General features: G+C 39.5%; 1 protein-coding gene and 1 pseudogene across 4 annotated transcripts in view; one reads left to right on the top strand and one right to left on the bottom strand.

Annotated features, from left to right (window-relative positions):
* Window positions 1-26,545, top strand: part of ZNRF1 (zinc and ring finger 1) — a 91,276-nt gene that overhangs the window by 18,331 nt on the left and 46,400 nt on the right. The gene's annotated exons all lie outside the window — the stretch shown is intronic.
* Window positions 9,456-9,574, bottom strand: LOC120617468 (uncharacterized; annotated as a pseudogene).

Here is a 26,545-nt window from a genome sequence, read left to right as displayed (position 1 = left end):
ATATTAATATCTTATTATATAATAGATTGTTTAACATCTTGTTTTGTGCTGTTTACAATGTGTTTTGTTTGCATTTTTCTCCTTTCCTGACTTGTATTTGATAGCGTGGGTTTTCTTTACCCTATTCCTTCATTCTTATTTCCCTTCACTCTCTACCATCTGGAAGCTTTCACTTCTTTTAGAGGCTACTCTTAAATTTTTGACCCACATACTTGAATAAAATCTAAAGTTAAATCAGTATCACTACTCTCTTCTCAAGTAGTATAAGAACCCACAGTTTGTCTTACCCGTTTTTATGGTTCAGTATTGTAATTCCACTTTGTTTTTATACCCTAGAATTAGTGGTTGCTATCCTTATTTGATAAAGTCTGCTTGTTTGGATTCCCCCTACCTCCCAGAGGTGGGCTTTAAAATTTTTTTTGTCAATGAAACTCTATTAATGTTAGAGCCTTTTTTTGCTTGTCTAAAAGTATTTTTTGTTTTTCATAAATCGAATGGTTATTTAGCTGGATTTAAAAATCTGGATTGGGAGTTATTTTTTTTTTTCAGCAATTGGATAATGTTCTTTTCCATTATCTTCTGGCTTCTAACATTGCCATTGAGAAGTCCGCTCGCTTCTCAGCTCTTAGAGTCAATCTGTTTTTTCTCCTAGCTGCTTCTTTATCTTTTTGTGGTGTTCTGCAACTTTAATGTCGTGTGTTTAGGGTTCGATTTACTTTTATTTATTCTGGTTAATATTTGTCCTTGAATCTGAGATTTCATGTCTTTCAAAGCATCTGAGAAATTCTCAGCCATTTATCTCTTCAAATTTTGCCAGTCTTATATTTTCCCATCTTTACTTTTGGAAATCCTGGAAGTCATACATTAGACATTCTTATTCTAGCCTTCTTATTTCTTAAACTCTTTTGTATTTTCCAACTCTTTATCTCTGTATGCTGCTCACTGGGTAATTTCTTATCTCTGCCTTTCAGTACTGTTTTTTTCTTCACCTGCTCTTTAGGCTATCCATTGAATTTTACATTACATTGAACTACATTTTAAATTGCTTGGAATAACTTGTAGGGTGTTTATTTATTGCCTTCAATTGTGTAAAAACATAAATGAGTAAATCACTTTGTTTCCAGGGTTCTAGTTTTCCCCGTCAGGAAAGTAAAATGGGCTTGGCTAGCTGCTTGCTTTTCCCGTCCTGGTCAAAAATTCCATGAAGCTGTATCGCTGGCATTATACTGTTGAGCAAACAAGCACTATGAACAGGGAGACAGGAAGCTGGAAACCCATCATCATTTTGTTCTCTACTCCCAAAGGAAGATCAGCTCCTGAGTCATGTAGGGAAACCTTTCAGCACTGTACCTCCTGGGAGCTCACAGCTGTGGCAAGGATTCGTTTCTATGGCAACAGAAGGCTTAACTCTTCCTCTGTACTCAGGATGTGCAGAGAGAAGTTACAGGATAAACTTTTAGAGCTTTCCAATTTCTTGAGAGGCTAGATTTATTCTCTTAGTCTAGACTGCACTGTCCAACACAGTAGCCACTAGCCACATGTGGCTATTTAAATTACAATTAAGTAAAATTGAAAATTTAATTTCTGAGTCACACAAGCCACGTTTCAGGTACTTAATAGCCACAGATTGCTAGTGACTGCTATAATTAGCACATATATAGAACATTTCTGTCATTGCAGAAAGTTCTATTGGACAGTATTGTTCTAAACTCTTCCACAGTAGTCTTACAGTACATGGAGAATCGGTAAATGTGTAGTTTCAGAAAAGGGATCAAGTGAAGCTGTCGATACCCAGAATCTGGAAGGCTCTCTTCAGAGTAATTGCCATTCTATACCACCTGTGTGTAGGAAGAATTCAGAGAGGTTGTTGCATTCTAAGAATGATTTATGAGATGAAATGGTGAACCTAAGCCCTACCTATAATTTGGTACCATGGGAGGTAAGAGAAGCCAGTTAAGTAGAAAGGTGAACCTCAGATGTCGAATAAACTTTGTGGAAGATGAAGAAAAATTGCTGCATAGGTATATCGATTTTATACAGTTGGGATTAAACTGAGAATAGGGAGGATGGATTTGCAAGGTGACTGGAGAAAACCAGTCCAAGGTCTTATACTTAAAATTTGACTCAGGTTGGAAATCCCTTGTAATGAAATCATCTTTCTCCACCCTCTGAAATTGCCATCTCATTCTCCTTGGAGTTGCTGCAGAACAGTAAAAGATTCTCAGATATCATCTTCCTTCCCCCTGCCCCCAACACATACAACTCCCACACCTTCTTCAAATATAGCAACATTTCACAGTGACTGGACTCCAGACAGAGCAAGATAGGAAGAATGTGGGTCACACCAGCCCTATCCCAACAGGCTGAGCAGAGGCAAGAGCCACTGACCCTGACCTTGTTTTTGCCCATGGCAAACATTGCTAAAACTTCACTCTTTATTATGGAACTCTACACGGACTCAGAATCCTTTTTAACATAGTGCTTCGGGTGCCCACAGTCTATACGAACTAGCTGGAGTTGGCATGTGTAAGTAATAACTAAACCGGTTTTCTGTCCTTTGCTAGGAATTTGAGGCTTGGAGTTTGCTCTTCAGAGAAGGGACAATATTTTTGTTAACTGCAGAGCATCTAATATGTGTTAGTTGAGAAAGTTTTAAGAAGTCTCTTAAATATTTATAGCCAATGTACAGAGTAGGTACCTAAGCAAAAGTTGTTCAGTGAAGATACACATGAAAAAGGATGATATTTTGCGGGATAAAGATAAAGGTAATTTGTATTGGGAATGGGTTTAATACTTAGTTCATTCTGATGATTTTTCAAAGGATTGGCAAAGGTAGCTTAGAGTTGACTTTCTGGAAAAAATTAACCTGAAAGGAAAAAGATGGCTTGTAAGATGACTAAGGGGTTTAGAAAGAATTCAGAGGCAGCACTGGTAGAAGGAAAAGGAAGAACTTGTAAAAGAAAAAAATGCCTACCGCAGGCAGAGGGGTTGGAGAGAAGGAACTAATAGACGCTCTGTAGAAACAGAAAAGTAAACATCTTTGTGGTTTCTCAATCAGTGGGTTTGCAAACCTGGAAGCATGGGTTCTTCCCCCTTCATCACAAAAATAGAATATTCGTTATGAAGATTTCAAACACTAATGTAGAAAGCAAGTGTTTCCCATGATGTCTTTGGAATGGTTTCTCCAGATTTTTGCCCCTGTGGATGAATGGATATGTAGAGAACTAGAAATCACATAAAGCTTATATCATTTCACAGCTGTTTCTTATCGTTCCACGTCATTCCATGTACATATGTGGATTTTATGTTGTTTCGGTTTTTGTTTCTGTTGTAATTTCCAGAAACCTACTGTACCCGGAAGTGGAACCTAGTCACAGCAAATTTCCCCTCCACCCCCATCCTCAGCCATTGTGCCTGTTTGGACAAAGTCATGTTGTAATAGGTTATTTACTGTCCACAAAATTTGCCCAGAAATGCTTTTACCCGTTTACCTTTTTTGCTAGAGAGACCATATTTACTATTTGGTCAAAACTTCTCTGTAAGTTGTTATAAGAATACCCCAGGGAGACATCACAAAGCCCCTCCTATAAATTTAGTCTGTTCTCATAGAGCACTTAAGTGGTCAACTAGAAAGAGCCCAGTGCTCAGCCCTGACTGCTGAGGACACCGGTAAATGATTCACACCAGGCAGTAGGATTCATAGGAGCCCATTGTCTCACTCTGTCTTCAGTTCTGAAGCAATATGTCTAACTTGTCCCAGAGTTCGCTGCTGCTTCCCATTTTTCTTTCTGATGGGCGGTCGCTTCTGTCATAGTATACTTAGAGCCAAAGAAATTTTTATTTTGGTTGCACACTATCTGTGCCGCCATAAAAGAAAATACCAGGCAAGGGCTGGGGGTGGAGACACTTTAAGCCAGGCCTGAAAGAGGTAGCTTATCATGGCTCTGCACTCAGCCAAGGGCAAACAGAAAGTCAGACGGGCAACAGACTGGTGGGGCCTGCAGCAATCCACTGGGACCTGAACACCTGTCTGGGATTATATCCCACCGAGATGTCTCTCGTGGGCTCAATTCTGACAGCCCCCGTGGTCTGAGTAGCTGTTAAGTGACAGGCAGTCTGATTCTCCTCCCTCCTCCAGTGACCTATAGAGTAATAAAATGACCAGTAATGAAGCATCTTCTTTGAAGTGTAAAAGAAGTCTATCTAGCTTGTTCCTAAATGGATATGTGAACATACCCAGGCCTAAATAAGGAAAAGCTCCCTTTCCTAAGGTGTCTTTTAAAGATGTTGCTATTTCATGTGATCGTCTGAAGCCAGCTGTGGGGGCAGGAAGTTGGAAATTGAGTTTAGAATGAAGTTGAACCCATTGCCCAAGAGCAAGGTGGTGGTTTTACAGAGTTCCTGTGAGCTCACAGCCCTTCCGAGTGACACGTGGCATTTCTCCCATGCCCCCAGCAAGTGGAGGAACAGAAGCAGAATGGGAAAAGTACTTGGACAAATTCTGTAATGACTTGAGCCTCAGCCAGGCTTCATACTTGAGTCTTTGAACTCTTCCCTCTTGAAACTGTTGCTTTTATAACTGTTTTTGTTGGTTACCGCATCTTTTAAAAATAAGAAACATGCACAATCTTAAATAGTAGTCTGTAATAACAGTATTACTAATAGCAGATATTTATTCATCGCTTACCAAGTGCCAGGCACAGCTTTAAATGCTTCTCATATGTTAACTCTCAATCCTCGCCCTGCGAGGTGGTCTCTGTTATCCCCATTTCACAGGCGAGGAAACTAAGCCCTTGTGGTTAGGGAACTTGCCCGACATTACATAGCCAGAAAGTGACGTGGCTCTAATAAATGGCATATTGTTACGAAATTATCATCAGCGTGGGCATCAAAAATTAAATCGTGGGAATCTTTCAGCCCCATGTCCTTTCTCAAAAGCCTATACAGCGTTCTTTGTAGTTCATAACAATGGTGGAAAAATAAGACACATTTTCTAACATGTCAGCCATAAGGATTGCTACCCATTACTGCGCTTTTCTGCTCTTTATCATAAATAACATCAATCCTCTCAACAGTCTTTGATTCCAACAGGACCTATAGTCGCATTGATCCTGTTTTTTTTTTTTTTGCCCCTGTCCCTCACCCCTCATGCCCTTTGCTCCTTAAATAACTTAAATTCCGAAGTCAGCCATAGTCACTGCCTCATGTAATACACTCTACTTCCCTGCCCCTCTCTTGCTTTGCTCTGTCACACTAACCCACAGGTCTGGGTAAATCCAAGATTCTGCCTGCTCTGTGGGTGTCCTGGGCTGGAGGAAACACCCGGCATGTTCTCTGGCCTCACTCTTAATTCACGATCGCTATCCTCAAGCAGGTCCATAATGCCCAGGAATCCTGCTGGATTTCCAATAGTTCATTCATTCTCTCACCTTCCTAGAGGACTTTTCCATACCTTCTCTCTCCTCAACGCCCCTCTCCGCCTTGGCTGCTGACCTCACTTCCTATTTCATGGAGAAATCAAGTTATTGGCACTCACCACTTCATAGCTACCCACCTAACGGAATCTCCACTCTTTTCCTTTCCCGTATCTGGTTGGTCTAAGTTGTCCACGCTGTAGCAAGGGCCAAGGCCTCCACCGGTGCACTAGATTTTATTCCTGCTTGCTGAGTCAAAAGCGTTTCTCCAGCCTTCTTCCTTTCTCCTAAATGCTGCTTCCCTAGGGGCACATTCCTAACAGCATGCGAACCGTTGCTGTTTCTTCCATCTTGAAAACAGCAGCAACGAATTCTTTTGATTTTACTGCTCTCCAGGTATTACCCCATTTATCTGCTTCCCGTTAGAGCAAACTTCTTAAGAGAATTCTCTTTTCTTGACTTGTCTCCTCGAACCCACTCCAATCAGGTATTCACCCATACTACTCAGTTGAAACCGCTCTTATCAAGGTCACCGAGGACCCTTGCGTTGTTAATCCAGTCGTCCCTTCTCGGTTCTCAATTGGGGAAAGCCAGCCGCACTTGACATTTTGATCTCCTGGAAACATTTTCTCTACTTGCTTCCAGAATACCACTCACCTGGTTTTCTTCCTACCTTTCTCGTTGATCTTACCTCCTTTGCTGATTCCTCCTCATTGCTCTGCCGCTAGTGTTTAAAGGCAGGGAGGCCTAGTCCTTGGACGCCTCTCACTGTTTTGTATGTCGCAGCCTTGGTGAAGTCTTTGAGGCTGGTGGTTATAGGTACTGTGTATATACTGCTGACTCTAGAATTTATACCTCTCCACTCAACTGCTCCCTTTGACCTTTTTAACTATGAGATATCATTCACACGCCATATAATTCACTCATTAAAATGAACAAATTAGTGGATTTTCAAGTATTAAGAGAGTTGTACAACTATCACCACGTCGAATTTTAGGACATTTTCATTATCCCAAAAAGAAACCCCGTAAGCTTTAGCAGTAATTCTATTTCCCTCAACGCACCTCGGCCCTAGATTACTCCTAATTACCTTCTAGCTGTATAAATTTACCTGTTCTGGACATTTCATGTGGCTTTACGCGTCTCATTTCTGTCGCAGCTTAATGTTTTCAAGGTTCACTTGTCTTACAGCGTGTATAGGACTGCATTCCTTTTTACAGCTGAATAATATCGAATCGTGGAGCTCTCACATTTTGTCTGTCCTTCATCAGTTGATGTACATTTGGGTTGTTTCCACTTTTTGGCCATTAAGAACAACATTGCTGTGGACATGCGCGTGCAGGTTTTTTGTGTGGACATGTGTTTTCATTTCATCTGGGCATATATACCTTGCAGTGAAATTGCTGGGTCATATGGTGCCTGTATTCGATCTCTTTGAGGAACTGCGGACTGTTTGCCAAAGAAACTGCTCCATTTTACATTCCCACCCGCAGCGTACAAGGGTTCTGATTTCACCCCATCATCTCCAATACTTCTTATCTGTCTTCTTGAAAATAGCCATCCTAGTAGTTGCCAAGTAGTATCTCATTGTGGTTTGGATTTGCATTTCCCTGAGGATATTGGGCATCTTTCCATGTGCTGCTTGGCCCTTTGTATATCTTTTTTGGAGAAATGTCTGTTCAAGTCCTTTGCCAATTTTTTATTTGGATTTTTTTGTTGTTGTTAAGTTGTACGATTTCTTTATATATTTTGGATATGAACTCTTATTATATATATGATTTGCAAAATTTCTCTCTCATTCTGCTGTCTTCATTTTCTTGATAGTGTCCTTTGAGGCACGTAGGTTTTAATTTTGATGGAGGCCAGTTTATTTTTTCTTTTGTTGCTTACGCTTTTGGCGGCATTTAAGAAATATTTAAGAAACTGTTGCCTAATTCAAGGTAATGGAGAGTTAGTTACTCCTGTGTTTACTTCTAAGAGTTTTATAGTTTTAATTCTTACACTTAGGTCTTTGATCCATTTTGAGTTAATTTTTGTGTATAGTATGAGGTAAGGTTCCAACTACATTCTTTGGCGTGGGGATATCTAGATGTCCCAGCATTTATTGAAAACACTTCTTTCTCAATGGAATGATCTTGGTACCCTTGTTGAAAATCGCTTGAGCATGTGGTTTATTTCTGTACTGACAGACAGTGTGCCAAAACTGTCTTGATTACTGTAGTGTTGTGGTAAATTTCGACATCAGGAGGTATGTCTTCAGCTTCACTCTTTTTCGAGATTGTTCTGGCTCTTTGAGGTTGCTTGCAGTTTCATTTGCATTTTAGGATCCGCTTTCCTCCCCGCTTCTGTGAAAAAGACAATTGAGATTCTGATGGGGATTGGGGTGAATCTCTGGATCAATTTGCGGAGTATTGCCACCTTAACAATATTAAATCTTCCAGTGCATGAACACGGGATGTCTTTCTATTTATTTAGATTTTCTTTAATTTCTTTCAGCCATGTTTTGTAGTTTTCATTGTACAAGCCTTGCCTTTTCTTTCAAAGTTCATTTTTCCTCTTGATTGTTCCAGCGCCGGATGTCGAAGCCTATCTTTCCCCTATTGAATTACCGTGGAACCTTTGTAGAAACCCTACTAACCGTAGACTGTATTCTCTTCTGCTCCGTACGTCTGTCCTTATGCCTATACCCCACTCCTTTGATTATTGTGGTGTTACAGTAAGTCTTGAAATCAAATATTGTAAATCCTCTACTTTATTCTTTTTAATAATTGTTTAGGGTCTTCTCGATCCTTTGCATTTCAATGTACATTTCAGAATCAGCTTGTAAATGTCTAGGAAAAAACCTGCAGGAATTTTTATTGGGACTTAGTGAAATTTATGAATAAATCTGAGGAGAGTTAACAACTTAATACTGCAACTTCCAATCTATGAAAGTGGTATTTCTTTAGTCTTTTAAGTGAACTTTAATCTCTCTCAGCAATCTTTTGTAGTTTATAATAAAGGCCTTGTACGCATTTTTAGATATTTACGTCTAAGTACAGTATTCCATGTTTTTGAAAAAATTATTTTAAATTTATTGTGGTAAAGTACACATAACACTTACCATCTTAACCACTTTTGAGTTCAGTAGTGTTTAGTATATTCACGTTGCTGTGTGACCAATTGCCTGAACTTTTTTTATCCTGTAAAACCCAAACTCTTTACCTATTAACAGTTTCCATTTCTCTCTTCCTTAGCCCTTGGCAACCACTGTTATACTTTCTGTTTCTATGAGTTAGCCTACTCTTGCTACCTACCTCATATAAGTAAAATCATATGGTGTTTGTCTTTTTATAACTGGCTTATTTTACTTGATATAATATCTTCAAGGTTCATGCGTGCTGTAGCAAGCGTCATAGTCTTTTTCCTTTTTAAGGCTGATTAATAATCCGTTACATGTAATATGCCACATTTTGATTCTTTTCATCCACTGATGGACATCTGAGTTGCTTCATCCTTTGGCTCTTGAGAATAATGCTGCTTTGAATATGGGGGTGCAAGTATCTCTTCAAGATTTTGCTTTCAGTTCTTTTGCATATATACCCATAAACGGTATTGCTGGATCATATGGTACTTCTATTTTTAAGTTTTTGAAGAACTGTTCTACTGTTTTACATAGTGGCTGTACCAGTTTACACTGCCCCCAACAGTATACAAGGGTTCTCTTTTCTCCACATCCTCACCAACATTTGTTATCTCTTGTCGTTTGGATACTAGACATCCTAACAGGTGTGAGGTGCTATCTCATTGCAGTTCCCTAAATGATTAGTGATGTCGAGCATCTTTTCATGCGCTTGTTGGCTATTTGGACAAATTCTTTGGAGAAATGTTTGTTCAAGTCCTCTATTTATATATATCTATATGGATGGATGGATGGATGGATGGATGGATGGATGGATAGATAGATAGATATACACACATATATATGCCTAGATAGATAGATAGATAGATAGATAGATAGATAGATAGATAGATAGACAGACAGACAGACACACATATATATGCCTACAGCACCCAGTCTTCCTAAGTGGTCTCCCATCCAAGTACTAACCAGGCCCGACCCTGCTTAGCTTCTGAGATCAGACGGGATCGGGCGTGTTCAGGGTAGCACAGCGGTAGACCCTCTGTCCGTTTTTAAATCGGGTTATTTATTTTTTTGTTATTGTCATTGTCGAAATGTAGAAGCTCTTTGTATATTCTGGATATTGACCCCTTATCAGATATGTGATTTGCAAGTATTTTCTCTCACTCCATAGGCTTTTTACGCTGTTCTGCCCTTTGGTGCATAGAAGTTTCTAATTTTGATGTGGTTCAGTTTATCTGTTTTTACTTTTGTTGCTTGTGCTTTTGGTATCGTATTTGTCAATGGTATTTTTAAAAACTTCTTTTCCTATAGTTTGTTGGTAGTCCGTATAAACAAAATTGACTTTTGTATAATGATCTTTTATCTTATGGCCTCGTTAAATTGACTTATTGGTTTTAGTAGCTTTTGTGTAGTTCAGAGAACTTTCCACACGTAATTACATTATTTGATAATTGAGACAGCTTGACTTTTCAAATCTGTTTCTTCATTGCACTGGCTAGGATCTCCAGTACAGTGTTGAGAGGTAGTAAGGTAAACATCCTTGGCTTGCTCCCGACCTTAATGGATACATTCAATCTTCCATTATTCAGTTTGATGCTAGATGTAGGTGTTTCATAAATTTTCCTTTTATTTCTAGTTATCAATGGCTGTTGATTTTTGTCACCACCAATTGAGATGATCATAGCTTTTTTTCTCCTTTATTCTCTTAGTATGATGAATGACATTGATTTCAAAGAGTAAACCAATTCAATTGGTCATGATGAATTATTTTTATATGATATTTACTTCAATTTGTTAAAATTTTGTTAAGGATTTTTATTTTTATGTTCATGAGAGGGGTATTTGTAATTTTCATGTAATATTTTTGTCTTGTTTTGGTATCAGTAATCTTGGCCTGATACAATCAGTTGGGAAGTGTTTCTTTTCTATTTCCTGGGAGCTGCTGTATAGTATTTTTTTCTTTCAATGTGGTTGATAGAATTCACCAGGAAAGCCTTCTGGGCCTGGAGTTTTCTTTGTAGAAGAGTTTAACTAAAAATTTAATTTCTTTAATAGGTATAGGGCTATTCAGGTTATTTCTTATCAAGTAAGCTTTAGTAGTTTATCTTTTTTGTGTAATTTGTCCATTTCATTTGATTTGTTAAATACATTAGCAAAAAGTTTTTTGTAATATTTCTCTATTTCTCTTTTAATGGCTATAAGGATGTTTAGGGGATGACCCATCTCTCATTCTTGACATTGATAACTCGTGTCCTATATTTTTTCTGATTAGTCTGGCTAGAGATTTATCAATTTTATTGTTTCAGTGAACCGTCTTCGATTTCATTGATTCAGTCTATTGGTTTTCTGCCTTCGATTTTATTTCTGCCTTTTATTTCACCCTTCTTTCAGTTTAATTTGCTCTTCCTTTTCTAGATCTTAAAGGTCGAAGTTTTATTAGATCACTGAGTTTAGATCTTCCTCTTTTCTAATATAAACATTTAAAACTGTAAATTTTCCTGTAAATGATGCTTTATTTAGCTTTTTTGTATTATGTATTCCATATATTTTGATATATTGTGCTTTTCATTCATTTCAATATATTTTCTAATTTTGTGGGGTTTTTTTTTTTTTTCTTCTCATATGACTCACAGATTACTAGAAGTGTATTATTTAATTGCCAGATACTTGGGGATTTTCCAGATTATCCTTCAAGTATTAGTTTAAATTAGTTTTTAGTTTAAATTCTGTTGTGATCAGAGAATACACTTCGTATGACTTGAATCTTCTTAAATTTAAAAATTTGTTTTAGAATGTGTTTTCTGCTCCTCTTGGGTGGATTTTCCCTCCATGTCAGGTCAGTTTGGTTGATAGTGTTTTTTTAAATCTTTCAGAACTACACTGATTTTCTGTCTACTTCTTTTATCAATCACAGAGGCAGAGGCAGTGTTAAAATCTTCAATGATTATAGCCACTCCAGCTTTCTTTTGATTAGTGTTTGCATGGTTATCTTTTTCTATCCTTTTACTTTTAACCCATTTGTGTCTTCCAATTTAAAGCGAGCTTCTTAGAGAAAGCATTTAATTTTGTCTGTGCCTTTAACTGGAATGTTTGCTTTTAATGCAATGATTGATGTGATTGCTTTAAGTTGACCGTCTTGCCTTTTTTTTTTCTGCCTCTGTTCTTCGTTTCTTTTTTTCCTCTTTTTCTGACTTCGTTTGGACTAAGATAAATTTTTTTATTGTATTTCTGTGGTTAGATTTTTTTAATTAATATTATTGGGGTGACATTGGTTAAAAACATCATCTAGGTTTCAAATGTATAATTCAGTAACACTTCATATATATATTGATTGCATTGTGTGTTCACCACCCAAAGTTAAGTTTCCTTCTGTCACCATGTGTCTGACCTCCTTTGCCCCGTCTACCTCTCCCCCCGCCCGCCTTCCGTCTGCTGTTCGTGTCCATGAGTCTCTGTTGCTTTCAGTTTTATGTCCCACGTGTGAGTGAAATCATATGGCTCTCAACTTTTTCTGGCTTATTTCGCCTAGCATGATAATCTCAAGATCCATCCATGTTGTCCCAAATGGCAGTATTTGATCTTTTCTTACGGTATATACGTACATCTCGTTGTATATGTGTACCACATCTTCTTTATCCAACCGTCTATTGAAGGACACTTTGGTTGTTTCCATGTCTTGGCCACCATGAAAGATGCTGCTCTGAACATCAGGGTGCACATATCTTTGCAGATGTTTTCAAGTTTTGGGGGTAGATACCTAGAAGAGAGAATGCTGAGTCATATGGTAATTCTGTTCTTAATTTTTTAAGCAACCCTCATACTGTTTTCCATAGTGGCTGTACCAATTTACGAGATTTTTTTTTTTTTATTTCCATTTTATCTCCACTATGGGCTTATTAGCTTTTTACCTTTTTGGCTTAGTTTAGTGGTTGCTCTAGGTTTTACAGTATGTAAGTATCTTTAACTTATCACAGCGTACCTCCAATTAGTATTATATTGCTTCATGTATAGGGTAGGAATACTTGCAGCAGTATTCTTCCATTTATTTGCCTTCAGCGGAAGATCCCTAAGTCCTTTATCACTGCCTCAAATTCACCAGCTGTGCCTGAGAGGACGGTGAATGAGTAGGCTCTAAATAATAACATTCAGGTGCCACAGTTCATATAGCAGACTTCATATGATCTTGAGCAAATCATATGAAGCCGAGACCTGAAAAGCACATATAATCTTTTTTTTTTTTTTTTTTGGTGCTGTCGTTCAGGTGACTAAAAGAGCAAGAGAAATTTTAGTATAACAGACAGGTGAAGACTGACTAGCTATAATTAGTAGGAGGCTGCCGTTATCAGTTTGACGCCAATTAGAGTAGAAGATTCAACTTACTACATTACATGAAAGAATCAAGAAGGATCACATTAGGACTCTTTGGTCCCCTAAACCCTAGCAGAATTAAGCTCCTCCACCTGCCAGCATTCTAAATATGAAGACCGTTTGTCCTGTTTCAACCAAAGCATTCCCCTCTCTCCCAAGCAGTAGACTCAAGGACTTGTTACTACTTCCCAAAACTAAAGTAAAGTGTCCACCAGCTAGCTCTCAGTTGTGAGTTGGGATCACTAAGACTTGTGTGGCTGCTTTGAGCTTAGAGCTCATCTCTGTCCAGTGTACCTGGGTGATATATGTTTATGTATATATAGGTATGTTTAAGTCCCTTAGTACCATGAATTGAACCATGTATAATTCATTTTCTTTATTGTGTTTGCTTAGAGTATATTCAAGAAAATTCTTGGCCTATCTAGAGCTTTATAGGTTCAATTGCATTGGTTTGGGAGGAAAGAGAGACAGGAAACTTAAACTTGACATTTCTTGAGTACTTGTTCAGTGCCAGGCTTCCCGTCTTACAGATGGGAAATGACAGAGACAGAAGTTCAGTCTGCCTGACTCTAGCATCATCTTTTGCAGCCTTTGTGAGGCATGGTATTTTAGATGTAATTGGGTTTAAAATCTCTTTCCTATTATAAAATTGACAGGAGGTACTGATACATAGAGGGAAGAGCAGAATGGATAATACTGTAGAAATCTACGTCTTTTGTTCCCGTTTCGGCACACTCTTGAGTGGAACACCTTGGTAGGTTGGTGTGTCATGACAGTCTTGTGCCCCATCTGGCCTTTTGGAGAGACATAAAACACTCACATAACTTGCTTTTTTAGTATAAAATTTGGAAAGCAGCTAGACTTTTGCCAGTAGATGTGGAAAAGTCTATAATAAGGAAATAAGTTTGTTCTGGCTTATGAACACGTATTTTCTTCCCCCGAGTGGCTAGGTTTAAGGCATCTCCCATCCCTGAGGTGTAGAGACCAAGTCCATACCTGTTGACTACAGTCTGCATATCATTTACCTAGAAGAATGTTCTAGAGCAGAACTGAAACCTATTTTTGTTTGTTGTTAAGTAACAAAACCTACTCCAAAACTTAATGGCTTAAGACCACAGCCAATATTTGCTCATAATTCTATGACTCGGGAATCTAGGCAGGGCTCAGCTGGGTGGCTCTTCTCTATGGCTTCAGCTGGGGCATCGCCTGAAGTTATAGTTAGGTATTGGAGGTGGAACGTCTAAAATGGCTTCATTCTTACACCTGGTACCTTGGTGGGCGTGGCTGAGAGGCGCTCTCTCCCCTTGGCTAGCTTGGGTTTGGTTGCATGGCAGCTGGATTCCGAGAGCAAGCATCCCGAGCAGTAGAAGCAGAGCTGCCATTCTCTAAGGACAGCAGAAGTGACATGCTGTCACTTCCTCTACATTCTGTGGATCAAAACAAGAATTCAGGCCGCCCTGTGACAAAGAGCAGGGTAGGAGAATGAGCCATTGCAGAGGAGCCTGTGGGATGGATGATATTGTTGCAGCTCTCTTTAGAAACGTGATCTAGCTCAGAATCCTTTCCCTGGAGAGCTTAGCCCCACCCCGGGCCAGTTCGGTCAGAATCTGAAGAAACTGAGATGCTTTGGGGGAAATCCCAGGTGTGCACTCTTCTAAGCCACATTCACATCGAGGTCCTCAGTCTGGCTCTTTCCAGCTCATGCATCATGGCACTCCAGGTGGTGAGACCATTCCCCCTCCTTTGAACCATATTGATAAGATAGTTGAAATAATTTACGTGCTGTTACATTTTTTCCTAGGACACGGTCCTACTTCTATAAAAATTTCCCGCCTGCTCCCACATACACTGCTGTTGAGTACTATTGTTTGTATAATGGTAAAAAAACATGGTGAGTTCCCGGTACAAACTAGGTCTTCTGTGTCTTTGTCTTCTATGATGTAACACAGCGTTAGACTCCAATAGGAATGCAAGTAGTTGTTGAATTGAACCATTAAAAATGGCACCGCTGCTGCTGAGTGTTATCAAGTGCCTGTCAGAATTGTGATGCTGTAGATCAAACGATTACACATCTCTGCTGAGAATTTAGAAAAACTGTTCAGTGTGATCTCGCACTTGAACAGATTTAAAATTACATTCAACTCGAAAAGTGGCCTAAACATTTTTAAAGGAGAAAACATTCTTTTAAATCTTGAAGTATTTTTAAGATACCTTGAATAAATATAATTTACCTCTCTGAAAATTATTTAGGAAGGCCTAAGGCAGAACCCTTCTGACTTGGAGCCATTTACAATATATGACACTTTGTCATTTTCAACACAGGAACACACGAATTTTGCTCTTGAAACTACTTATAAAAGTATTGAAGTTAATGGTATACGAGAGTATTATAGTTTATGGTGTGCTAAACCACGATTCTTCCTATATGTGCTAAACCACGGTTCTTCCTATACTGGGCTAAGGTATAGAGTCTCAGGTCTTCTGTTCCTAAAGCTTCAGCTTAATAGATCTCTGGTGGGACTTTGAAATCTGAATTTTTGCTGACTATTCCTAGAGAGTCTTAGAAATGCAAATTAATGGGCACCACCCCAGACCTACTGAATTTATATCTGGGCTGGGGATATCGCTGAGATGTCTTGAGTTTTAACAGGGTTTTCAAGTGATTTTTACATGTGCTGAAGTCTGAGAAGCGCTTATAGAGAAACTTATTTCTTAGTTCTGAAAACGCCATTTTTACTAGAAAGTATCCCACATTTTCATTATGTATAGGAACCAGCAGTTAGGGATCCTCCAGACAGTGGGCTTTTTTTTTTTTTAAGCTGAGGTATAATTTACATGCCATAAAATTTATCTGTTGTAAATGTACAATTCAGTGGTTTTAGTAAACTTAAGTTCTATCACTAAAATTCTATTTTGATAACACTTCCACCCCCCCAAAAAAAGTTCCATTATGTCTGTTTGTAGTAGGTCCCTGCTCTCACCCTCAGTCCCAGACAACCACTGATCTTCTGTCTCTAGATTTGCATTTTCTGGAAATTTCTTATAAATGAAATCATACAATATTAAGTCTTTTGCATTTGGCTTTTTCACTTAGGTTCATCCACGTTGAGCATGTTGTTCCTTTTTATTGCTAAATAGTGTCTCATTGTATGAATTCACCGTATTTTGTCTGTCTGTTCACCAGGCAATTCTTTTTGGTTTGAGGCAATTATGAATGTTGCCGTGAACATTCACATACAATTTTTTGCGCGGACACGTTTCCATATGGTAGGTCTAAGTTTAAACTTTTCGGAAACTGACAAACTTTTCCAAAGTGGCTGTACGTCTCATCAATGGATGGGGGTCCCAGTTTTGTCACATCCTCGGACCACCTGGTTTTGTCAGTCTTATGAATTATAGCCATTCTAGTAGGCATGTAATGGTATCTCATTCCGTTTTTAATTTCCATTTCTCCAATGACTAATGATGTCGAGTCTCTTTTCATGTGATTGTTATTAGAAATTCATATCTCATCTTTGAAATGCCCATTCAAACCTTTGCCCATTTGTTTTTTATTTGTCATCTTATTGAGTTGTACAGGTTCCTTATATGTTATTCTAGATATAAGTCTTTTATCAGCTGTGATTTGCAAGTATTTTCTCCTAATGTATGGCTTGTTTTTTCGTTTTCTTATATGGTGTCTTTTGAAGAGCAGACATTTTAAATGTTGATTAAGTCCAATTTATTAATGTTTTTCTTTCATCGATCATGTTTATAATGTCAAATTTTGACAACCCAAAGTCACAAAGATTTTCTCCTATGTTTTCACTTAGAAGTTTTATAGTTTTAGCACTTACATATGTCTGTGTTTCATTTTGAGTTACTTTTGGGGTATGGTGTGAGGTAAGGGTCTAAGTTCCTTTTATTTTTTTTGCACATGTACGTTCATTTGGCTTAGCACCATTTGTATAAAAGACTATCCTTTCTCACTGATTTCCCTCAGCAAAATCAGCTAGCCATAAATATAAAGGATTATTTCTGGACAATTCCGTTCCATTGATTTATATGTTTATCACTATCTTGGTTACATAGTATTGTTCTTTTTCAAAATCTAGTATTGTTCTTTCTCAAAATCGTTTTTGCTATACTAGGTCCTTGGTATTTCCACCTAAATTTTAGGATTAGCTTGTTGATTTCTACAACACTGTTAACCTGTTTTTGAATCGTGATGTTTTTCATTCAGGAGTCTTTGCGACTTCTCAGAGAGGAGCTGAAACTGACTCACCACGGTTTAAGAGGCTATAATAAACAGTTCCTGAGAGACACTTGCTGCATTGGCATTTCTCCAGGTTAGCCATGTTATCTTCAACAGCTAGTGAAAACAGGCCAGGGCCGGCACCGGACCAGCACTGCCTGGAGTGAGAGGCATGCATCCACGATGACGAACAAATTGAGGATGCGGCGTTTCCCGCTCCCTCCTTCCCTCCCTCCCTCTCTTTCTTTTCTTCCTTGTTTTAAAGCCACCTTTATACCAGTGAGTTCTGAAGCAGCCTGATCTGGTCTGGTTCCCTCTTCACTGCGTGATGGACAGCTTTGTGATTGAATGCGTGCGTGCGTGTATGCGTGTGTGTGTGTGTGTGTGTGTGTGCGCGCGCGCGTGCGCGCGCGCGTTTGAATGCTTTTATCAGATTTTTTTTCACCTGTTCTTGCCTAAGCCTGTAACACATTATCACTCAAACCAGACATGCTTTTATCTTTTCAGAAGCTTGCAAGAGGAAACTCCGGTGCTTCCTTTCCTCAGTTTTACTTAGAGGAACATTTTATCTTTCTTGCAAAGATTGGCTGTTCATCTTTTAGCGTTTTAAATGTGTATTTCTTTTGAACAGACTGCCTTCCAAACTGTGTAGTTCTCCTTCTCCAGGCAGTTTTGTACCAGATTTATTTAAACCCAACTAATATTTATTGAGCATTTGACTATATGCAGGGTATCATTTTAGGCCCTAATAGATGTGTAGAAATGGGGAAAGAGTGGTTCTTGTCCTCATGGAGCTGAGTCTGGGCAAATGGACAGTGTGCAGTGTAAGTACACAAATAGCTAGCTATAGAAGGTGGCACGTAAGAGATTGGGAGCATCTTGGCTTTGGATGGAGTACTGGTTTTCCAAGAAAACTGCTGTGAATCAGGAGCTACCTTCGCTTCGTATTTTAAAACCATGATCCTGACTTTGAGAATTTAATCCGTGGAAATCTCTCTCGGTAGTTTAGCCTCAGCCGTGCTGAGTGTAGGCCAAATAGAGTGCTTGACTTTCAGGCCGCCTTGTCCTGTTGACTCACTTCGCTGCCACTGATTTTGCAAGGCTCTAAGATATATTTTTAATTAAGTGCTTTGATGGGCATTCTGTTTTTCCCTCGGAGAAAGGGTTGTATATATAACAAATGAACCCAGAGCGACGTGCTTATAAATGGAGTAACATAATTTTTAAGCACCTCATCTGTTATTTAATTTAACATGTTATTCCCCAGGGGGAGCTTAGTATGGTTCTGTCACCTTTGGGCCTCTCAAAAGTGGGATTTTTTTTTGTCTCTAACATTGTTTAATACTTCTGCCAGAGAAAGGATGTGGCAGAGGATTTGAAATAGTGATTCCATTAGCTGCCTTTCCTGTCCCTTTCTGTGCTGTGGGAAACCCCGTCTTCAGCCGAATCTCCTCGCAGGTGTCGTTGCATCCGTGGGTGGTAGTTTTCTGGTGGCCTCATGGATCCGGTTAGGGACATGTTCTTTGAGCAGTCTGTGTAAGAGTTTTGTTTTTTTGTTTTTAATCTAACCCACACCCACGCAAACCAGGTTCCCCATGCCAGTACCAGAATAACCCTGGCCAGGGCTCAAGAAAAACCTGGTAACTGACCTAAAATTAAATGCATGAACTCTGCCTGCCCTTTGCATTATGGTTTTTTATTAAGTATTCTTGACTGGTTTTTTGTTTGTTTGTTTGTTTCCGTTAGGAAAAGCCTGGAAAGTAGAAGTTTTAGTCATTAACCTAGGTATAAAGGTGGGATGGGTGAGTGAAAAGGTTACTGCTAATAGGCATAGGTGGGGGCAGTGCAAATTTTACTGGACCTAAGGTTCTTTTTTTTTTTTGAACTTAGCAATAAAGATTCCAGAACGTTATCAGTCACCGGCCCTATGCGAGTGATCCCTTTTAGGGTCGTATCTTGACTTTGAATGTGGACCATATTGCGTCTGGTGCCTGTAAGCTTGCATCGCTCTTTTGACTCATCGGAATCTTCTCTTTAATGCTCTCACTGAGTACTCGCAGGTGGAAAGTGTGATATCTTTATCCTGACACCTGTCAGATTGTAGGAGGTCACGCAAGCCACGAAAAAGGGGCACTACCTAGAGTTGGTTTTATTCTGACTTCAAAATAAGCATCTTGGAAATTAAATCACTTTCTCTGATGGTTTTACCTTACTGCTGGGGTGGTGGTATTGTGTGAGTGAGCTTAGGGTCACTGCATATGTGTGCAGATAGTAGAAAAAAGTGTTGTGGGACTCTTTAAAACATTGTGAGCCTCTTAGAATTTAATGTTCACATTTATCTAGACCTCAAAGAGTTTTTTATTTTTACCAAAAAAAAAAAATGAATCACTTCAAATAAACAGGACAGTAAAGAAAATAATATGTGCTTATCACCGAGATGAAATATATATATTTATTTTTATTCCTGTGGCTTTACCTGTGCTTGTACTACTTATATGAATACGCACTATTTTGTGGCTATATTAAAAATGAAAAGATATAATGTATTTATCTCTTTGCAACTTTTTGTTTTGTATTCAGTTATTTTTTTTTTAACGTATCCATGCAGATCCACCCCATTATAAGGATATTAATCATATTGGGTTAGGGCCCACCCTGATCACTTTATTTAACCTAATTACCTCTTTATAGTCCTATCTCCAAATATGTCACATTCTGGGCTACTAGGAGTTGAGTTCAACGTAGGAATTTGCAGGGGGGACACAATTCAGTTCATCACACTTTCTTGGTTCAGCCATGTAATCCAACCCAGAATTAAAGCATTGTCGGTGGTCTTCCTTGATTTGCTCCTGACCGTAGAGGGGTTTTAGAGAGGATGTTCCTAAAGCTTCGCCACCAAAGGTTATTGCTGCTCTGGGATTGTGGATGCCTTTCACTGGTTTAAAAAAAGTTTCTTTCTCTACTTTGTCCATTCTCAGGAATGGATGTTGCACTTTCCAACCCCATGAGCCTCGCCTTCTCAAGTTAGAGGTCAGGAAATTTAAATACCTGGCCTTCCTCACTGCACGCTAGTTTGGGAAGAGCAGCGTGAGGTGGTGGAGGCAGCATGTTGACAGTAAAGTTCTAGCATGTGATGGCGTCAGGGGTAGTATGATGGTGGCATTTTTCTCAAGTGTCCCTGAGGTGGGGACTCCTCATCAGTCCAGTTTTGTGGTGTGGTTTCTGGCCTTGTCCCTAGAAGCTTAGCTTCCCGTCCATGTTGCTTAGCCACCATCCTACTAATTAACTTTTTTGTTTATTTGTTTGTTTGTTTTGCCTAAACACCGTAGTCATTTTCTGCTGGTTGCTGTGAGGAACCTTCTTTTGGCCTAGTTGTCCTCCCGTCTGCTCTGTTTGGTTATATTCTACGGTTCTTTCCTAGATTTTTGAGTTGGATGCGCCATGGGTTTTCCATCATTTTATATGAATTTTTCACCCATTTAAAGTGTACAGTTCAGTGGGGTTATATTTTAGTATATTTAGAGTTGTGCAGCCGTCACCACTGTCAAGTTTAGAATATCCTCATTACCCCAAAAAAGAAACTCCACACCCTCTAGACGTCGCCCATTTCCCCCCAAGTCTCCAGTGCTCGGCAGTCTACTTCCTATTTGCATAGATTTGCCTGTTCCAGTACGTGCATTTTAAATTCCCCCTAGGTTCTGCTTTGCTGTATTCTGTATGCTGCTTTTTGATCATAGAGAGGTTATAAAATCACTTTGACATTAACATAAGAAGCCTTATGTTAATTTACTATTCAGGATTCATGGCTATATAGTGAAAATATTATTCTTGGATCTTTCGGTGAAGTTGGCAGTTACATTTCCTTAGATGATCCAACCCAAATGCCTACTGTTATCTACTGTGCTTTAAGTCATATGGAATCAAGTTCCCCTGAATTAAATGAACTCTCCTTTGTAGATCTCCTGAGGACATGCTCATTTTTATAATTTCCTTGGATTGAAACCATTTTAAATCATTAAGTGCTTCTAGTTCTTTCTTTCATTCCTTCGTTTTTAACCTCCACACTCATTACCCTGTTTAATTGCACTGACACATACACGTGTTTTTATGTTCGTAAATGTACAAGATACATATTTTCTCCAACGTGTTATTTTGAAAATGTTCAATCCTACAGAAAACTTGAAAGAATGGATAACGAACACCCATATACCCCTCACCTAGATTCGGCCCATTAACATCGTGCTGCCTCTGCACTTCCCCCTCGTTCCCTATCTCTCTCTCATATTTTTTTCTGAACCATTTGAAAATCAGCTGCAGATATCGTGACATTCACTAATTAATATTATCTAACGTTATGTTCTCATTCAGATTTCCGGTTATCCCCAAAATGTCCTTTTTCTTGTTTACCTTTTCCTTACTCCCTGCTTTCCTCTCGTAGGATCTTACTCTTTGGATTTTTGAACCCTTCTTTTATGTCTTTAAGCTTTATACTAATTTTACAGGATTTTTCAGCTTGTACTGTTTTTGGATTCCTGCCCACAGAGGACTGTTTCCCCCCGTGTTTTGTAATTTTTGACTATAAGCTCATCATAAGCAGGGTCTAGGAGGTCCAGGCCCGTGGTTGTAGATCTCGGGAGAAACTTTCTTCTGCGTGTAGCACAGGCAGACAAGCCTCTTCTCCCACCCTCATTTTCCTTTTTCAGTTCTCTCTCAGTTTCTGTCACTTGGGGATTTCCAGTTCTTTTGTTCTCCGATGTATTAAGTATCTGTAGCATGTAGCAGTAGGGCTTTCTGGTTATCTAGACTGTCATCGTTCTGTAACTGGAAGTTCTCGTATTCATTTTCAGAAGTCAGACCTGGCGCGTCAAGAATTTTTAAGGCTTAGGGTTAGTCTTCTGTGAACTTTCAACAAGTGACTCAAGTCGATATCTTTCTCGCAATTTAACAAGTCCTGGAATTTTAGCTTCCCAAACTATTGTTAATCCTGATTACAAAAATATTACAAATTATTTTTTTAAACGGTCGGGGGTCAGAGAACTGATGAGGTGGTGGAAAGTCTAATGAAGTTGTTGCAGAAGCTACTGGGTGTCTTGTTTTCCTTAATCTTTCAGTTCTTAAGAGCATCAGTACATTTAAATGTGTCATAGTGGTTTCCTTTTCAATATGATCAAGCCGAAGCAAAGTTATTACATTTTAAAAGATGAAAAGAATCATGGTTCACTCCCCTACTGAGGTAGTAGTTTAAAAGATTTATGACTTTTTACCATTTTCTTTTTTTAGACAGGATCTTATTTTCAACAACAGATGGAAATTGCTGTGTCTAGAGCATGTCCCTCATGCTTCTTATGAAATTTACTAGCAAATGATGGTTTGGGAGCTCTCAAAGATAAAAGAACCCCATTTTGACAACCCCGGGCTTTGGTATGATAGGCGTGAAACACTTACAAAAAAAAAAAAAATTGTCTATAATTTTCAGTTTGCAGTTTAGCAACTGCATCAGTGTAACTAGAAATCATCTTTTTTTTCTCCTTTTGGCCCACCTGATCTACCTTTTTTCCACCGAAAATTACCTATTTGGATGATGTCAATCCTAGTATTTTATGTAATGCCAAGATCACTATCCTAAAGAAGGATAAATGGCTCAGAAATGTCAGTGAACATTTTTGGTACTTGATCGCTTTCCTTTAGTTTTGGAATTAGAAAATGGAGGGTTTTGTGATTGAGAAACCTATGGACTTTCTGTACAGTAAGTGCTTAGACTAAATTAGTAGTTCTTAACTAGGGAAATGGAGTCGTCCAAGGAACGTATGTTTAACTTTTACTTTGAAATAATTATAGATTCACAGGAAGTTGTAAAAATCATACAGAATGGTCCCACGTACCTTCACGCAGTTTCCCCTAATGGTACATCTTACGTAACTATGGTACAAGATCAAAACAAGGAAATTGACATTGGTACGTTTGGTACGGGTCCGCAGACCTTATTTAGACTAAACCAGTTTGACATACATCCATTTGTGTGTGTGTGCGTGTGCGTGTGTTTAGTTTATGTAGATTTATCACATGTGTAGTTGGGAGGATCCACCATCACAGTCATGATGCAGAGTGTTCCATCCCCACAGAGATCACTAGTGCTTACCTTTAGAGTCACACCCACCCTCCGACCCCCATCCCTAACCCTTAGCAACCACTAGTCTGTTCTCCATCTCTATAATTTTGTCATTTTGTTAGTGCTGTATAAGTGGAATCATACAGTATGTCACCTTCAAGATTGGCTTTTTTCACTTAGCATAATTTTCTTTCCAAGTTGTGTATATCAATAGTTTATTCTTTTTTTTTTTTCTTTTGCTAATTATTATTCCATGGTATAGATGGACAACAGTTTGTTTAACCTGAGGAACTTTTAAAAAAACACTCATCTGCCAGCATAGTCATACCACCACTATCCACCCCAAATATTACCTTTTTTCTTTTACTATGCTTGTTTTATCATCATATGTCTGGTCATCTCTCCACTCTTTAATCCATCCATTGATCGTATATTCGGACACATTTCGAAGTAAGTTACAGACATCTGTATACTTTCCTGTAAATATTACAACATGTGTACTGTTCACTGGTGTTCAGTATTTGTTTACATTTTCTTTTGGTGTAACATTTACGTACAATGAAACGCACGCATTTTAAGTATATGTTCACTGGGTTTTGGCAAGTGCATACACCAGTGCAACTGAAACCTCTATCAAGATAGAAAAATTACATTACCCTACCAACCTAGATTGTGGGTCAGTAGACTTACAGTGGGCCCCAAGCATGAGTCATTTGTAAAAGGTCCCTCATTTTTTAAAATTTATTTCTCAATTACAGTTGACATACAGTATTATATTAGTTTCAGGTGTACAACGTAGTAATTAGACATTTATATACCTTACAAAGTGATCGCCCCAATAAGTGTAGTGCCCATCTGAAAGGGTCCTTCAATAGATGAGGCTATTCTGATGCCCGCCCTTGCAAAGAACCCTTGGTGACTTGAAAAGCCTCCTTCAGGCGAGCTCGTTTAAGGCGAGGTCAGGTCTGTCTGTCTGTCTGTCTCCTTTTCTTTCTTTCTTTCTTTCTTTTCTCTCTCTCTCTCTCTCTCTCTCTCTCTTTCTCTCTTTCTTTCTTTTCTTTCTCTTTCTTTTTAGGGGTGATAGTTTCTGTTTCGCTTCTTCCTGGTTTCCTTTTCTTTTTTTTTCATCGTTTGTTGAGGCCAAGTTTTTTCAAGGGTGTGAGTGACATGACAGTCTCACTTCTGCAAGACCACCTCCATCCTCAAACAGACAGGTCCATCACAGACAGTAAAATTGAGAGAATCGTGCAGTGCACATTTATATAACCAGCCACAACGTAGACTCTGCAATCAGCAGTTTCCCTAATTTGCTTTGTCACAAACTGTTTATCTTCAGTCTTCCATCGACCTGTCTTCTTATTTTGATGCGTTTCACCTAACGCGGTTTTAATCTATGCATGATCTTCTCTGTGATTCTGCTCCTTTGCCGCACAAACTTACAGAATTGAAACAGAGCTGGAGATCCATGTGAAAAGGAGTAGAATCCGAGCCTACAGATATGAGAAGCGTTTTCGCTTGCGGCCACTGGGGATGTGGCGCGTGTATTCCCAAGGTTAGATGGATGTCCTGTGACTTAGCTCCATGAGGCGTCTGTGCTGGAGACGAAGGAGGAAACTCCTGGGCAAATGGACTCTTTCTTAACAGTCCCACCCCAGGCTGGCTTGCTGCCTCCCATAGCTCTATTTATAGATCTTGGAGGAAATCTCGAGGTTTTCTCTCCCCACCCTCTTGTAAAATTAGTTCAGGCAGGTGATTAGAACCTTAACAAACACCAGTTAGCTAAATATGCATATGAGGTAGGAACAGAGGGTCAGAAAATGAATGCGTTCTTCAACTTGAGGATTCCAGCCAGAAAGATCAGAGCTGCAATGCCCAATGCCTGCAGCCGCCAAGAGCTCCTTGCGAGCCCAGGGTCTTTTCTCTTCGCAGCCATAATTCCCGTCAGAGATGCGCGTCATGCCACGTAACACAACTCCCATGTTAAATAAGCAGACTTGACTCGTATAAATAGTTTTCCTCGTAAGCTCAGATTATGTCTTTTCAGTTTATACTTTGGTGTGACACGTCACATTTTCAAGAAAATCTAGACTTTAGAAAAGAGCCTTTAGGGTATGCCCTATTGGTTCTGGGCTTCCTGTTCAGGCCACACCTGCTGTAGCATCCACTGGCTTGTTCGGCTTATCCTGGTGGGTCATGTTCTTCCAATATGTTCCCTTTGTGGCCATTGTCTTCCTCAGCCTGGGTCAGAACTTTGCTTTCCGTTGAATTAACTGTGTGTCTCTTCCTTCAGCTGACAGGTTTGCTTCCATTTTAAATAATTTCTTCCCTTTTCGTTGACAGTTCACTTTGTATACCCCCAACCCCCAGCAAGGCCCTTTAGTTTCCTCTGGTTTTGTTGTTCCTGTAGAAATGGCAGAAGCCCATGTAGAAAATCATCAACCCACCACCGTGTGTGTTTCGACAGCATGGCATTTTTATGTGCACTTTTTGTCTTCCCAACTGGAGTCTTGTTAACTGTGCTGATCCAGAAATGTGGCTCCTGGTGTGGAGAAGGAAAAGAAAACTTAGCAACTGCTTTTGTGAGGGCAGGGTACTCCCGGGAGTCCGGTTCTGGAGGTCCAGTCGTGGTAGGTGTCGCTCTGCTGGGAGAAGCTGATGCCCTTGGCCGTCCTGATACCCTGGCTGTTCTGCTGCCTCACTGACCTCTGTGGGTCAAGGTGTAAGCTAGTCCCTGGCTCAGGGTTTCTTGTAATTTACCAACCAATAATACTAGTGCTTTGTGCTTCCCTGACCATCTCCTCCATCTGAGTTCTGTGATGGCGTTACTGTGTCGCCCTGCGATTTCTCTCCTGACATGAATTCCGCTGGGGGGTTGGCCTTACCTATTCACCTGGAGCCTGAGACCTGCTTTGTAGCCTTTGTGCCTCGACTTTCATTGTTCCCATCACTTGAACAACCTCAGCCCCTCCTTGTCTCTCATACCTGGCCTTTCATACTGGTCAAGTCCAAACAAGAGGGTCTGAGTCTCTTCCTGGTCTGTTTTCCTATGTAGCTCTCTTGTTTGAGAGCAATAATTAAAGAAGCAGAGTGTCCGGATGAACCTGTTACTGCGATCTTATCAGCTTCCCAGGGCCAATGCAGAAAGAAGGCCTTTGTAACACGCAGAGTGGGTGGGTCTACATTCTCCCTCATTTGTACAGCAGTGGCTTCTCCTTCCAACAGACAGGGCCAGGCATCCATCATCCCATGCTGCACTGACTCAGGAAGAGAACGGAGAAGCGTGGGAACATCATTTG

This window comes from Pteropus medius, unplaced genomic scaffold (genome assembly GCF_902729225.1).
Source record: "Pteropus medius unplaced genomic scaffold, Ma_sr-lr_union100, whole genome shotgun sequence".
NCBI classification, from domain to species: Eukaryota; Metazoa; Chordata; class Mammalia; order Chiroptera; family Pteropodidae; genus Pteropus; species Pteropus medius.
The sequence above is the reverse complement of the archived record's forward strand: the minus strand, read 5'-3'. Positions and strand labels throughout refer to the sequence as shown.